Consider the following 15883-nt stretch of genomic DNA (forward strand, 5'->3'; position numbering starts at 1 on the left):
TGTATATGTGTATGTATATATATATATATATATATATATATATATATATATGTATATGTATAAATATATTTACATATATTATATATATATATATATATATATATATATATATATATATATACATATGTACATATATGTACCCCTCTCTGCAGTTATATGTGTGGATCTGCGTGGGGTGGGTACGTGTCGCGGTGCGCGCTGTGTGACAAATGCATTAACTTTTAATAGGGGGCCCTCTCCGCAGGTGGAAACAACGTTTCGAACTGATTTAACGTCGGCGATAATTGGACGCTCGATATCAGGAGTAACGGCCAACTTTTTCGCCGCCTGATTTAATATTAGCCGGTGGACGTTCGCTCGTGGGGGCCTTTGGCGCGGAGGGCGGTAGGGAGCGAGGAAGTCGAGGAAAGGGGGCGGGACGAAGCGGGACGGGAAGGTGTACGGCGCTGGTAATTATCGAAAAAACATACTGCAACTTCGACCTCAATCTGAGCGGGAGTAATGGCTCATTACTTCGCGAACGACGCTTCGGAAGCCTCGCGCGAACCCCGGAAGCACGAACGATGCGGGTTGCGTTATGCAACGCTGGCGATTCGCTTCTCCGGACGTGCGGCTGACAATCAGAGGGATGCAAGTCCAAAGGGCGATGTTTCTTTATATTTTACTGAAGAAAACCCGCGAAGAAGCTTCGGACAGCGTATATATTCTTATCGATTAAATAAGAGTAGATAATGTCCTTATCTCCATCCAGTTTTTTGCGATAAAATTACAACGATATTTTGACAATTTCGTACTTGCTACATTTCGAAAATCCACACACAGATATACGAGCACGATAATCGCGCTTGTCACACTGACGTATTAATGAATGACAGGAATAGAGCGGAATGAATTATTCTCGCATTTCTTTTCGGTTTTTATTTACTCAGAAAAATATTTCGAAAACAATGTAAGCGAAGATATAGCTCAAACTATAAATAAACTGCAGCGAATGCGAATTGATTTCGTACAACGAAGGAGATGCTTCGGCAAATGCGAATAAAAATATCGGAGCGTACGTGTGTGCTTATTTCTCGGCAAGATAATATGTTTGCTCGTATATATAAATAAAAAGCTCCTGACGCAAATATACGGTCGAAAAAATTTTATTCGTGAGATAAGTGAGGAAGTAACATATAATCATGATGCAAAGAAAAAAATCATGATGCGATATAATATAAAAGTCATAGGAACGTTTATATTCATTCTCGTTGCGCACGCATTTGGCGGGATTATAAATATATCATGAAATCACGTATTCTGGATTGCGGTGTCCGTTATAGGAACGATGACAAGGAACGTTTACGAGCGCACGCTTAAAAATATCAAGCCGCTTGTTTTGCAGCAAGAACCGCGAATATTGTTTGCGCGGAACCACATACACGAAATGTGGTTTTCGTGTTTCGCGTGTTCGCTCAAAAATAAATCCTCTTGCTCCTATCATTAGGTAAATAATAAAATAACATGATCAATGAACATATCTCGTGGTTGTATTAATGATTAGCAAATACGTTTACAAATATACCCGTGATTATTTTGTTGGCCATGAATGGTTTTATCAGCTCACGCACTTTACGCGCACGTTCTGAGCGCTTTATCGGAAATATTCGGGATTCGTAAGTGGATGGGGGAGGAAAAAAGCCAAGCCAACTGGAAGCTCAGGCTCAGCGTTTATCGAGATAACCGGCCAATTAAATACTTTACCACTTCGGATATCTATAATTAGTGAAATGACACGTGTACACCGGCGAATGTTAGTATCGCAAGGGCCGCGAATGTTTTGCGGCCGCCTCGTTCCGGTTAAATTAAACTGTATTTTGGTTTCGCCACCGGTGGCGCAATCGAAAGCAATTATCGCAAAGTTGAAAGCTTTATTGTTCATAGTTTCTCTTTTCGCGCTAGCAAAATGATGTACCAAATGATAACAACCGATGGCTGGGGCAAAATCCCTGCGTTTCCGAACGTTCTTCCGCGCGTTAAATTCGGAAAGCTTATATCGCTGATCCGCAGTTATGTTAGGCAGGCGAATGGACTGAAATGAAGCAGTAAAGCAAGCGAAAATAATGTCTAACAGCGTACAAGGGGAAACACAGATACAATAAACTAACTAATATTAGCGGGAACCATAAAGGGATGAAAATAAAATTGCTTTAGAGAGAAAATACGGGCAAACTGTAAATGATAGAAGATGGACTCACACACATACGATACAATTGAGAGACTTTCTGGAACCTTTTTGTTATTTCGTAGACTGTTACGAATTGCTAGCTTTAAGTATATTAGAAGTAGTACAGGCTTATATCGTCGGGCAATGCGATTGTAGCTGTGTATACAGCTACGGTTACGAATCTAATACTGTTATCGACTGTAATATATCGAAGACCGTATTATATCTGGATAGGAATTATATCGAGTTACTGCCGCGCAGGGAACCCGGGAAATAATGGTTCGTAGAAATGTTAGTGATAAAGTGGCATGCAGAGCTAAAAGAAGCCCGCGATTGCACTGCGAACATCATTAAACAGTTGCACACGATGTAAAGAGACGATGGCAACGAGATATCTTCTTTTGTAACTTTGTCTAAGGAGCGTAATATCCCGACGGACTGCCGCGTTTCGCGGTGGCAGAAAGAAACAGAGATGGAGAAAGAGAAAGAAAAAAGAGAAGAAAGAGATATAGGGAGAGAGGGGGGGAGAGGGAGGGGAAGTTGGTCACGGCTGTAAGACGACTTAATGCGCTTTATGAACGTTGTTTAAGTTCAAAACACGTGTCATTATGCCTAATGAGGATTGAAAGCGACGATTGCACTTTTGCCGGGGCGTGCGTTCCACCTCTGACCGTTTTATCGTCGCGACGCCGTCGTAATATCATCTCGCGTACGCTGTACTTGCGTATTATTATCGTGATCCCATCGAAAGCCGGTGAAATGCAGCGTATTATCGGAATCGCAGGGAATTTGTATTACGCGCTTGATATTTGTAACGTGGAGATACGAAGAAGATATTCGTTACCATGGTACAACCGAATTAATTCCGGTACTACCCGCACTACCATTGGCGGTATCAGCGTACTATTGCTCGAGTACGTCCACTGGACTCAATAACAACGTCTGCTCGATCACGTTTGAAAAATAAAACGCTCGCGCAGGAATGTGTGGATGTGTCGTGTGTGTGTGTGTGTGTGTGCGAGTATGTGGGAGCGCGCGCGCATCCATAGCGTAGTTCGAAAATATTTTTCCGGTGCACTGCATAAATCTGGCTGTGATTTATTTGTCGAATTTAATATCTCGGATTTCGTCACGTCCATTCGTATCCATCGCCGCCGACTTTCTGTCAGTTTGCGATCGGGATGACTGCCAACAAACACACGTGCACATACGTGCACACATGCACAATGATGCTAAAGTAGCATCGATAATCTTCTTGCGATATTTCGGCATTGATGTTATTCTCATTTTTCCTGCTCGATCCGATGTCGGTACGTTATATCTGATAGTAAGGAACGACCAATGCACATAATTCCTTTCTAAAGACATTTATAAATTAGTTGAAATCTCTGAAAAAAGCTACTTAATCGATTCATGATTTTATTTTCGTTTAGAGAATTATTGCTGAAGGTATACGCCAGAAAGAATTTTTAATTTTTATTTGCAATACATTTTCATATTTTCTCGCTGCATGTTTGTATTATGCACGAGCTCTCGTGTGTACATGTATACAATACAAAGGGGACGTAAGTCTGATCTGTCGCTGCCGGATTCCGCGTTCCAGAGGAAAGGATTGTGCACGTGCCGTTTCCTGCGCGAGCCCATCCGGAAAATGCGTTTACCTTTTCGCGCAACCTACTAATGCCGCCGAAATTCTGCACACGCCTACAGCCGCGATTCCAGGATGTATGGATATACATATATATACATAGATATATACACATATACCTACGTCTGTAGTATATATTTCATAAAATACGTGACTTCGCGTATTTTCACCGGCTTATCTTCACAACCACACATGTCGCATACACGTACAGTCGTTACATGCGCAAACGTGAACGCCAGTCGAAAGCCCTAAGATGAAAGTTAATCTAGATTAGCGATAATAATTTGACGGTTTGCTACGATTTCGTAAGCCCGCTGCGTCTTACTTGCTACGAGACACAAGACTAAGCCATAATAATTGTATAAATTCATGCAAACGAAGCCAATAAACGTCAACTGATACTGTTGTGTGTGTGTGTGTGTGATCAAAATTAAGTTGCAATTCGCTCTTATATCATACAAACAGAAAATGACATTTTCTACGATTTGTTTCATATTTTTTTAATTGGCTCAGAAAAAATAATTTTTACGAATAATTTCATAAAAATTATAGATTTATCTTCACTTAGGTGGAAAGTTGAAGTATTGAGAAGTTGGATGAAAAAGTTTTAGATTTGAAAATCTAGATTTTTCAAAATTGAATTGGATAATTTCAGAAAATTAGATTTAGTGCTACATTAATATCACAAAATTGATTTACAACATAGATACATGGCCAACTTGTTATCAGAAACACGATAGTCTCAGCTGTAGAGTGCAATTTATCGCGTGTCGCTACGATTTTCTATGTGGACTTATTTATTGACGAGAGACGAGTCGTTTGATGGGGACTGAGGCTCGGTGACAATGTTGCGCAACGCCCCCTTTGCGTGGAGCGCGCCGCCGGGGTGTGAGAAATCGGCTGCACGTGGACGCACTACACGTATACAAACTGTTGGTCTTACGCTGCTCGGTAACTTGACGAAAAAATCACCGTACAAACGTGAAACAAACGCCATTCTTCTCGGCATTTCGCGCCGCATGCTCGTCCGTGCTCATTGCGTGTCGCATGCTCGTCATGACATTTGTTTACGTATACGATTTCACGTGGTACGTGTGCTATATAGTTGCATGAAATCACGTGTAGATAAGAATATAAAGAAGATTGTCGTGAGAAAATTTTCGTCGCGTAAGGTACAAAATTTTGTGCGTGCTCCGCTCGTAAAATTCTGTGCGGAGGTCTCTGCGTAATCTGCCGGTTCTTCCAATTATACGCGCGTGCTTTCGAGACCAGAATCGCTAATACCATGGAAACTACCGTCGAGCACTCTACGCGAGAAATATATTCTTAGTTGATATTGAATATTAGACATCTAGTAATAATTTAACACAAGATACTTGTATTATTAGCATACGAAGCAATCACATTGAGCTCGTATATATTCTTGCAATCGCAATTTTAATTATTTATATTATCAGCAGATATATTTAAAGAGGGGGAGAGTCAGAGAGCCAAAAAATAGTCAAGACCTTATCAATCGCGATCTTCCTTCTTCGTTGTGTTTAACTAAGATGTACGTGACGATGGAGAATTTTCCTTTTTGCGTTTAATGCTCTGTTGCACTTTGTCCTAAAATAGATCATAGATCATAGTGTACATGCATACATATGCACGATGCGACCGTACGAATGATGTGCGCTCAAGCGTGTATACATTTTCGAATGGATGCACCGGTGTGTGTATGTGTGTGCGCGCGCGCGCGTCGTAAGTAACGCAAGTCGATACGTCGGCTTGTGTCGTGCGTCGCGGCGACGACATGTGCATCGACGTGCACATCGGCGGTGCGCGACGACGTTAAATGCATCTAACGGGCGCTCTGGAATTAAGCGGCGGAATAAGCTGCCGCGATAAAAAGACAATTCGAGCGGCGAGAATTCGCCGCAAGGCGATTTCTGGGAGGCCGTAAAGCGCCGGAGCGTTTTCACACCACCCGTGAACGTTTTACGAGTAATTTCGCGCCGCTGTACGGTTACCTTAGTAACAGCAGAGACGAGGATTTCGCGGTTTTAAGAGAACGAAGAGGCGGGCGCGGTAGGATCCGAACGGAATATTAATTGGCCCGACGCGACGCCGTGTTCCTCTTTGTGTCATCGAGCGGTGCGTCCGGTGTACAGAACGTTCGATGGGTAATTTTCATTTCCTTCTGCTTTGCTTCTTCTTTTAATTTTTTTTTTAACGAAAGAGTATCTTTGCGCGGTCGTGCATCGAGACGGTGACTGTGATCGATGAAAAAAGAAAAAGAAAGAAAGAAAAATAACGAGTTTTGATGAAGTCGTGTTTCGGGTTTGCAAATACGAAACTTCATCTTCCGCTCGATTTCAAGTAGATACTTTACGAGCTGTTTCATGTATTTAAAAACTTGGAAAACCACACGAGATATGGCGTCCAATTAAATGTTGCGGGATTCACGAGTAGCGCGTGGATCTTTCTGAATGAAGTAGCGTGGAAACGATTGTTTTTGGCATTAATGTTTTTGATGTCATCGAGTGGTGAACCGGACATACGCGATGCGACATGTTCGCGCTCATAGACACAGAGTTGTTTCGGAATCGCTATAAATGGAGTGTTAAGTGTCATAATATTAGTTACTCTTGTCACGCGTGTAACGTTCAGAGCTTAATCGACCGATAATCCGATAGGTCTGTATTCGCGCGCACCTTTCGGACACCCCATAGCCGAGATATTAACTGTCGCGAAATTGGATGTTTCTGCCGTTAATTTAATTATATCGTTTTGTGTTGACAAACGGACTATAGACAGATTTTCATCGAAATACGGGAGAATTGCAAAATCAAATTTCCCTTGAAATATTTATAATTACCGTGGCGGTTGCTGTTCGCGTTACATCGGGACATAAATAGGTTTTGAACCATTAAAAGTTGCGTGGATATTGGTAAAACGCTATACATTAATATTGATATTATGTTATCTACGTATCCTACATGTTACAGAGCGCGCATTTCGTTGGGGCGCGGAAATAAAGTTGGCACCGAGCGATTAAATTCAATATTAAAACCGCCAATCACTCGCACGACGTGATAATATCATTAATAATATCTACCATTGCAAAAAGTACATTCTCTTTCGCATATAGATGACATGATCGCGAAAAAGAGAAAGATAGAACCTCTCCCCCCCTCTCTCTCTCTCTCTCTCTGTTCCCTACTTTCCACTCCGATATTTCATTATTGATCCCTTTATCATAGAAACTCCGTCCCGTAACCCTCCGCCGGTAACACACGCGGAAGAAGTTTCCGAAACCGATATTTCCGGCTTATTAAAATAAAGTGGTTATGTTATCTCGGGTCTTAAAGATACCTAGACGTACGCGAGGGTAAGCCTCTGAATACGGAATGAGCGGTGAATGCAAAGTGGGTAACGGATTCTCAAAGAACCTCACTTGGCCGAATTAGATTCTTCCCCTGTCCGCGCTTCCGGTGAAATTTGGAATTTTCGTGGGTGGCGGATAACGCGGGTTGCGCCGAGATTTGAGCGGAGACGGTGCGCCACGTAGAGACGTAGAACGAGAGGTGATTATCGGTATACGCGCGTTGCGGCCCGGGAAAGATGCGTCGAAGCGTGCGCGCCGACGGGCCGCGTGTGTTGATTTCTAAATGCATCCGTAATCCCGGTGAGAGATCGATGGTTTTAATCAAGAGAGTGTCTCCCCGCCCGGCGCTGCCGCCTGCTCTCGCGGGGTAACCCTTTCTCTCTCTCTTTTTCTGTTTCGCGGTCGCGTTTATTTTTAAAATAAAAATGAAGAGAGCACGCAGGCTTGAGAGTCGCGCTGGCGAGAGAAGTGGAGGAACGAAAAGAAAGGGAGGCAAATACTCGCACTCGTGCCATTCGTACGGGATTAATATGCGGCGACTTCGCCTCGGGGTTGCACCCGCGTATTTCCACTCATCGACGCGCATCATGCGGCGGCGAACGAACGAACGAGTGAGCGAGCGAGACTCTGCTGCTGGACCATCGAAGGGTCCAGCCAGCCCCAGGGCTTCTTCGCCAAAGCGCGTACATCGGTCGACGATATGTTTCAGTTGGACGAATACAGAATTTTCGGAATAAGGACGAACGAAACAAGAGTCGCGCGGTTGAAGACTAATTGAATCGTTATCGTCAGTGCCACGGGCGATAATACATACTTTTATATTTTGTACGCTATACGATGTATAATCGAGAGCTTCCCTCTTATTTTCTTGCAAAAAAAACAAGATGGGTCAGCATTTGTCACAATATTTACTCAAAAGAACGCAGTTTGTTAGCTTTCATTCTTTTCTGTCGAAAAACAATCACAGGCTGTATTAAAAATATTCGCGGGGGGAGCTTGTATTTTTTCGATGTCTTTTTGCGAACATCGACGTTTTTCAACGACTTACAAATATATGATATCGCGTGCATATGAAAAATACAATACGTATCGTTGTCCGTTTAAAACCATTTCAAGACTTCAATGAGCTCTTTGCGAAATTACATGCGCTTCATCTCAGTCTCACCCTCTTGTAGATTAATTACGCGCGATGAAAGCATTGACGAGTGGGGCAACACGGTCGCGATATTTAAAATATTTCTCGTTATGGACGAACTGGTCGCGCGACATTCTCTCAGAGTAGGAATCGTTGACCGGATTTGAATATGCGGATATCACTGTGCGCTCTGCTGTCGATCTGCGGGGATTTCGCGGCGTGTATCTCGTTTATGGCCTCGCATCGAGAGAATAAGAAAATTGGATCGACGCGCGGCGCCGCTCACCCTTCGTCCATCGTTACATTCTCGCAAATCGATGTATCGATGTATCGTGCACGGCCAAACGACGTTGCGATGACACAAATCTCGATGCAAATGGAGTCGTTCGCACCCCCACGACTTGTTCTTCCTCCGCTCGTCTCTTCTCCATCGTCGCTTTTCTTTTTTTCATCGCGACCGGGTGCCGCGCGTATTTACGCGCTGTTTTACAGCGGGGTCGTAAAATTATCGGCGCTCATAACTCTCGTAGATAAAAGGGCTCTATCCTTTGCGGTAGAATCTCCGTGGCCGGGCTTTGGATAGGCGAGTACAGCGCGTTCGGCGAAGTTATGGTTCTCCCGGGAGTTTTAGCTCGTCACGCTCCCTCCTACCTGCCGTCGCCGCTAAGGCGAGGGTACGTCGCGCGATAATTGTCCCTCGTAATAATTGAATACTTTAATTACGTTAATTAATTAAGAAATCTGCCCGACGTGCCGCGCGGCACGAAGCAATCGCCCGCTTCCTCTCCCCCGCCATTCTTCTTCGTCCCCTTCGCTCTCGGTCTCGCCTTACAGCGAGAGAGTAATAACGTCGTTATCATACCTAACGGTCGTCCGCGAATGAAGCTAACTACGTTAGTCTCTCAATAAGCGGGTTCGCTTTACCGTGAAAGTTCCGACACCGTAATTGCCGCGCGCGGCTTTATTGTGTGTCGCCTGGCGCGGCGTGGCGCGGCGCAGCGGCAATCGCACTCGCCGGCACAATCTATGAAATTCAGTTGCGCGGCAAGCCCCCGCGCGAGACAGGGCCGGGGATTAACACCCCCGGTCGCGTCGTTTCGCTGGCAGCGAGGGATGCAAACAGTGCGAATGGCACAAACGAGGGTGCTGCGACATTGACATCGTCGTCGTCATCGTCGTCGTCGTCGTTCTCGTTGTCGCCGCCGTCGTCGCCGCTGTCATCCCGATGGACGACTCGAGTCCTTGCAAACTCTCTCTTGCAATCACTTTGCAAGTTGAAGTTCGAGACCGTGGCGACTCGAACCGTCTCGGTCGAATACGGATGAGGATATTCGAGGTGGCGTCCACGGACAGTTATGCCGACGACGAAGACGAGGGCGACGAGGACGACGACGACGAAGAGAAGATGGGCGGACAGTCGTTGGTTCCCGCGGCTCCGGATGCAATTCGTGATATCTCCGGATATCTACGGAAAGTTCCCCGTTGGCCGCTCTGTCAAAGCGACGCCACGCGGCATTCAATGCGGCAGCTACTTCTGCACGCGAGCTTCTCCTCAATCGCTGAAACGTCCAATGATACTCGTATTCTGATATTGCCGAGCGAGAGGGAGATATTTCTCGATACGGCCCTTTCAGTTCACCCGCGGTCCGCTTGGGTTTTCTTTTTAGAATAAAGAGGAAGGAGAAAAAAGGATACGGCGGGCCGCGCGCACAGCCGAATAATGGCTTTTCCGGTTTAAAACGCTCCCGGAACACTGAGAGTTATTACTCTTGATTTTTGTGAGTTGGCGTGCTGCGCTTCGATATGGCTTCGATCTAGCGTCGATATCGAATTAAGATTTAAGTTAAATATAGCCTCAATGTATAAGAAAATTTTCTTCTCGTCTAAAAATGCCTTGAATGACTCAAATTGGCAGAAATTTGATTGCACGTCTCGCCGCGATTAAAATTGATTTGGAAACGTGGCTGGATTAGTAAGTTTCAGAAACTAATTTTCGATCGGCACAGTATTTATGTATAATTGATTCGTTGTACTTATCGAGTGATGATCAAGACGATCGAGACTGCTCGATGTAATGATACTGCCATCACGTAATTTGTTAGCTACGGCAACGGAACTGTACACACAACTTCGAAATGCAGCTCAGCAAACTCACAAAATATACACGGCCATTTACACATAGACCTGTATATATTACGCGCGAACATCTGTGCCTCGGTAGAAGAACGAACGCGGTCTTATATTCTTACATAAAGTTGGAACATACGGGTGTATAATATTGGTCGCAAGAACGCTCTCGCTGCGTCCGCCGCTACGGTTTCGCGAAAGTAAATGGCGGCGAGAGTGTTCAACGTAAATTGATGTAGTAATTGCACGGTTATGGCAAGCAATTAGAGATAACGTTTCAATCGATCGTTCACCAAAGCGAATCAATTTATTACATCAACTCGACGCTGCGCGACGTGTACGTGTAAAGTTTATTATATCTGCTAGTCGGTGTAATTATATATATTGCGATAGACTAGATGCGACATGGTGATATTTCTCCGCTAAAATGGCGAGGAGGTTCGATGGCTGAAATTGCTGAAAAACAACGATTATTCCCTCGACGGACTCTCAAGTGAAAGCGTTAGGAACTATTGCTCTTAATTTGCTCGAATATTATCGATCGCAGAGACACATTTTAGCTTAAAATTGAATAATAAATGAACAACGTTGGCGGATTGGTGCGAATGAAAAAAATATAAACGGTGCTGCGAACCATCTCGCTGCGGGTCGTGGATTAATTTCGCGACTTTACGATTACATTACATTTTCCGCCACAGTTGCGTTTCTCGCGATTGACCCGAATATAAGTCTATTATAAATCGGCGATGCAAATGTAGGCCGAGCAGAGCGCGGCGCGCGAGTGGAAGGGCAGCCGTGCGCGGCGGAACCAAATTACAGCGGCGACTAATATCTCCCCGCGCCGGCCATGAAAGCCCATTTAAAGTTAAAACAAAGTTAAAACAAGCGCGTGGCGAGACGGTCGGTAGGACTTGGCACGCCGTTACCCGTGGCCCCGGATCAGAAATTAAGGTGAGAAGAGGGTGCCGCCGAGGGGTAGACGCGTGTGAATCGCAGCTATTTACGAAATTATTCAGGGTTCTCGCTCGTAGCGGTATCAACATTCCGGCCACGTAGACCATCCTCAGCGGGGAGGGGGACGCGCTCTTTCTTCGCCGGGTGCTTCGACCAAGATGCATGCACGAGCACTCATATCGATCGCTTGCGAAATCCACCAAAAGCGCTCGTTCTCCATCGCCGTCTGGCTGGTCAGGTCGTCGCAACGAGTACGCGATTGCACGAGTCTGAGGAAGAAACTCGATTGACCCAATAAAGGAGACACTTTCCGGGAATATAAAATGACAGCAGGATATGAGAGATTACAGAAGAGACAAATTAAAGAAAATCATAAATTAATGAAATTATGGAAATGTGTCCAAAGTTTAAAGGACGAATCTTTTAGGCTAATTTGAAGGGATTATGAATAGGATCTATGAATGGAGAACTGAAGAAAATTCCTTGGTCGACTCTTATCACGTGTGTCTGTTTAGCATTTCTTAACTCAGAGAGAGCACGTTTGTTGTCTAAGAAATATAAAATAAAGCGAAGGACGCGTATTCACGGATACAAGTGGGTCGGAGTGTGGGTCGGAAATATCCCATCTGCGGCTCCAGCGTTGAGGGATTATAGTTTATGGGGAGAGGGACCGCGTGTGAGAGGGCTCGAAGGAAGATCACTGAAATCCCGAAGGAAAATCCGACACGGTGTCGATGCGCGCGAGCGATTTGAAAGCCGTGAATTTCCATTTCGTCTCGTCGTCCTGTCGTCATTACACCCGAGCGGTTTGCGAAGCACCCAGACCTGATGGACGATACAGAGCCGAGGAAAGACAATTACACCGATTGGAGAGCATAAAAATGCATGAAGTCACCGCCGAATTCCTTGGAGTCTCACCGCGCAATGACGTTACTGATACGTTCTTCTCTTTCTCTCTCTCTTTCTCCCTTCCCTTCTTTATTTCTTTCTCTTTCTCTTTCTCTCTTTTACTTGCTCTTTTTCTCGAACGTGTCTCCCTAACGTTCGCACGTAGCATCGTCGATACGCTGAAATCGATTTTTACAAAAGGTACCACTGTGAGGAATAGCGTAAAATAGTGGCGCGCCGCGCATAGCAATGCGACGATTCAACTCCAGGTTCAGCGATGTTACATGAGATATCGCAGGTAGCGACGAATTGTATCGCTTCAACGTAACCAAATATTTCCAGACGACGAGGCGAGGTGCAATGATACGAAAGCCAACGACGAGCGTGACGAAACGGCGGGACTGCGGGGAGACTGGGTATCGCAAAAATTAATATCCTTGCTAATGACGAGGAACGTGTGTTCGCGTCGACGAAAAATATGTCGTTTCTCCCGCGGAGGGAACGGCGAATCGAGGAGGGTGCAATGAGGCGGCACGGAGCACTTTTAGATTAACGGCGGTCGTCCCTCCGGTATCGGGCGGAATTACGATTTTGACAGAGCGTATCGCGCTCCGTGCTCGCTCGCGAAAGCACCACTTCATCATAGTTGGTCGATCCTGGCCGATCTGGATCAGTCCCGCAAATACTGAGATATCGCCAGAGTTTTACCTTCGGTTCCTCTTTTTTCTTTCTTTTTCTTTTTTTTTCTTTTCATAGGTCGTAACTTCTTTATATCGCGCGCGCGTGAACTCGTAGTTTGCAGGGACTTGCGCGTCGTTCTCCTTCTTCGACGATTTTGACGGCTCAGCGCGTTTCGCTTCGCACATCGAACGGCTAGCTGACTTATCAATGTTCCTCGCGATACTTCGCCGGTTCAATCGACCGTTACAAGTGTCTCAATAAGTTTGACCGTCGTTATTGCGGCGACATGTGTTTGAAAAGTAACGCCAAACATACGTCAGCTGTCGTATAATGCGAGAATTACGGGAAAAAAGTCGTTCAAATAAACGAAGGAAAAAATTTGTCGCGTTTGAATCAGTTAATAAAAAGATAACAGTAATGTTTATACGCTCCCGCACGCGCATGAATAAATCTGTTTGTTTGTATCACTACAAGTTCTAATTGATCCAATATTATTAAAACCCGTGGACAATTTAATGGCAATATGCCTAAATCCAATTCAGCACTTTTACAACAACTTGTAATGGAAATCCTCACGATATGATATTCTCATTTTGGGAAGAACACGATTACGTTGTCCTTCGTGAACACGCGAACACATGTGTAGATATGTAAGGGCGATCGGTGGCAGTTACATCCACCCTATCAATCGTCTGCGGATTACGTCGCAGGGGATTTTTCCGCGGAGACGCCGTAGGGTCGTGGACGTCCGAGCGCGAATTCGATGCTTCCGTCGACGTACACACACACACACACACACACATATATATGATCTATATAATCTTGGCAAGTGATCGTTAAAATTCAGTCACTATTTTTTTCCCTCTCACAATTCTATACATTTCGTTTAAAACATTTTTGTCCGCCGGGTTAGTTTTTGAAATGTTCAGCTGGTCGCTTTAAAATAGAACACCCTGTATATATATGCATGAGTGGCGAACAATGGGATTGCCAGCGACGATTATTAGCCGTGAATACCGACAACGGAGAAATTGCAAGTAGATGGTGGGTTAGACGACGACGACGGAGAGGCCTTCTTCTCCTTCTCCTCCACCGTGGTGGTGCGGCGACGCGCGTCTTGGTAATATGATCCTTTCGACAGGAGAAGTGCGCGCGAGGACCGGCAGCACCAACACTCCCGTGCGCTCGAGCGCTATCCGCTCAACCCCATCCGCTGCATCGCTCTGCAGCTCGATCTCCGTGTAACCTCGTTACTCGAGAACTCCCCGAAGACGAGAGACGAATGCCGCTAAGCGTGACGCGCCACGGCTGATACGTGCCGGCGTGCGTCGCTCCTTCCGATAATTACATCTTCGTTAGCAGTCGGCGCGAAGAGAAAGCGCGGAGGAGGAGACGAAGCAGGAAGACGTGGAGGAGGCATAGGAGGGCGCCCGAGGGGAGGGGAGAGGGCGAATGCCGTTTTAAGGGCGCGATAATGCAATGTAACTTGGGTAGGGTAGGTAGTGCACGCGCACTTTATCCGGCGTGTCGCGTATCGACGCCTCAGGTAGATGCGCGGGTCGCTTATCTTTCCTCTTTGATAATTACGCGTCGCCACGTCGTTGCGATGATGACGTGTCGCGCAATTGCGAGATCGTGACTCGATATTACTGGCTGTTTGGCGAAAGAGAGAGGCGGGGCGAAAGAGAGAAAAAGAGGATGCTCGTCGCTTGTTATCTTAGAGCTTGTCGAGATCTCCCGTCATCTCCTGGCGAAGCTCTCGACGTTGCATTTCCTCGAGACTATTTTAATCGACGATTTGAAGCGAACTCGCCGACTTACGCGCCGAGTTTCCACGCGGCTTTTTGTTGCTCGCGCGTCGCTGCTTAGAATTAAGCCAGAACTTTGATAAAGTTGCAGCAACTTCGTTACAGCGTCGAGTGCATTTGGCATATTCGGGGCGATATAACTCGCCTCTCTGAGGAAGACAATTTGATCAAGCGCTATTTACGGCTAAATGGCGAAGTAATTAATAATATAATGCAGCCTCCGAAACGGGGAGTTCTATTTCCCGATGATTGAAGGCGGATGAAATAAGAGGAGCTTGCCTTCTTGGCAAGAAAAAGCCCCGGCCCTCTACTTGCTATGATTGATGCTACCGTAATTTTCTCTTTCCCTGTTCTTACGCGTGCGTACACAAGATGTACTCGTGCGAAATTTACTCGGAGCCTCCGCGATGCGCCGCTTCAAACTTTACACGGATAATTCCCAAACGTCGTGTGCACCACATTTATCTCCGCGTGATATTTTTCTACTCTCTTCCTACCTCCTCCTTCTCTCTCTCATTGTGAAAAACATATAATTATCATCGTCGTTATGGCTCGTAACTTTAGCGGTTTATCGTGTTTTCATGTACAACTCGGCCCTGCCTGTTAATAGCGATATCAACGGCCATCCAATAACTCTGAACATTACGCAACACTTGTACATGAAATGAACATTCGCGAACGTGTGCTGCAGGCGATTACGCTCTTAAGGTACACGTTTCTGGTCTCAGACGAACGCGGGCTAGTTTAATATCGCACCTCCGGTGATGCGACGTCAAGTTCCGCGAGTTAATCTCAAGATTCCCGGGTAATTCCCTAAGTAATTTGTAGGTACACCGAGTACTCAAGGTTATATCAATCCTTTCCGCAGTCGAAGTTTCGCGCGCGTGACGTCGGTAATTGGCGAAGCTATCGCCTGACGTCGTCTGGGTTGCATACCTCGGACCGAGGGTGCGAAGGGATACGCGTCGTATAACCCCTTCGAGGGAGATAGTAATGCATGTGGGGTGACAGAGAGGGAGAGAGAGAGAGAGAGAGAGAGAGAGAGAGAGAGAGAGAGAGAGAGAGA

Source organism: Odontomachus brunneus, unplaced genomic scaffold (genome assembly GCF_010583005.1).
Source record: "Odontomachus brunneus isolate Ranch 3 - 2012 unplaced genomic scaffold, Obru_v1 Obru_scaffold_023, whole genome shotgun sequence".
Lineage (NCBI taxonomy): Eukaryota > Metazoa > Arthropoda > Insecta > Hymenoptera > Formicidae > Odontomachus > Odontomachus brunneus.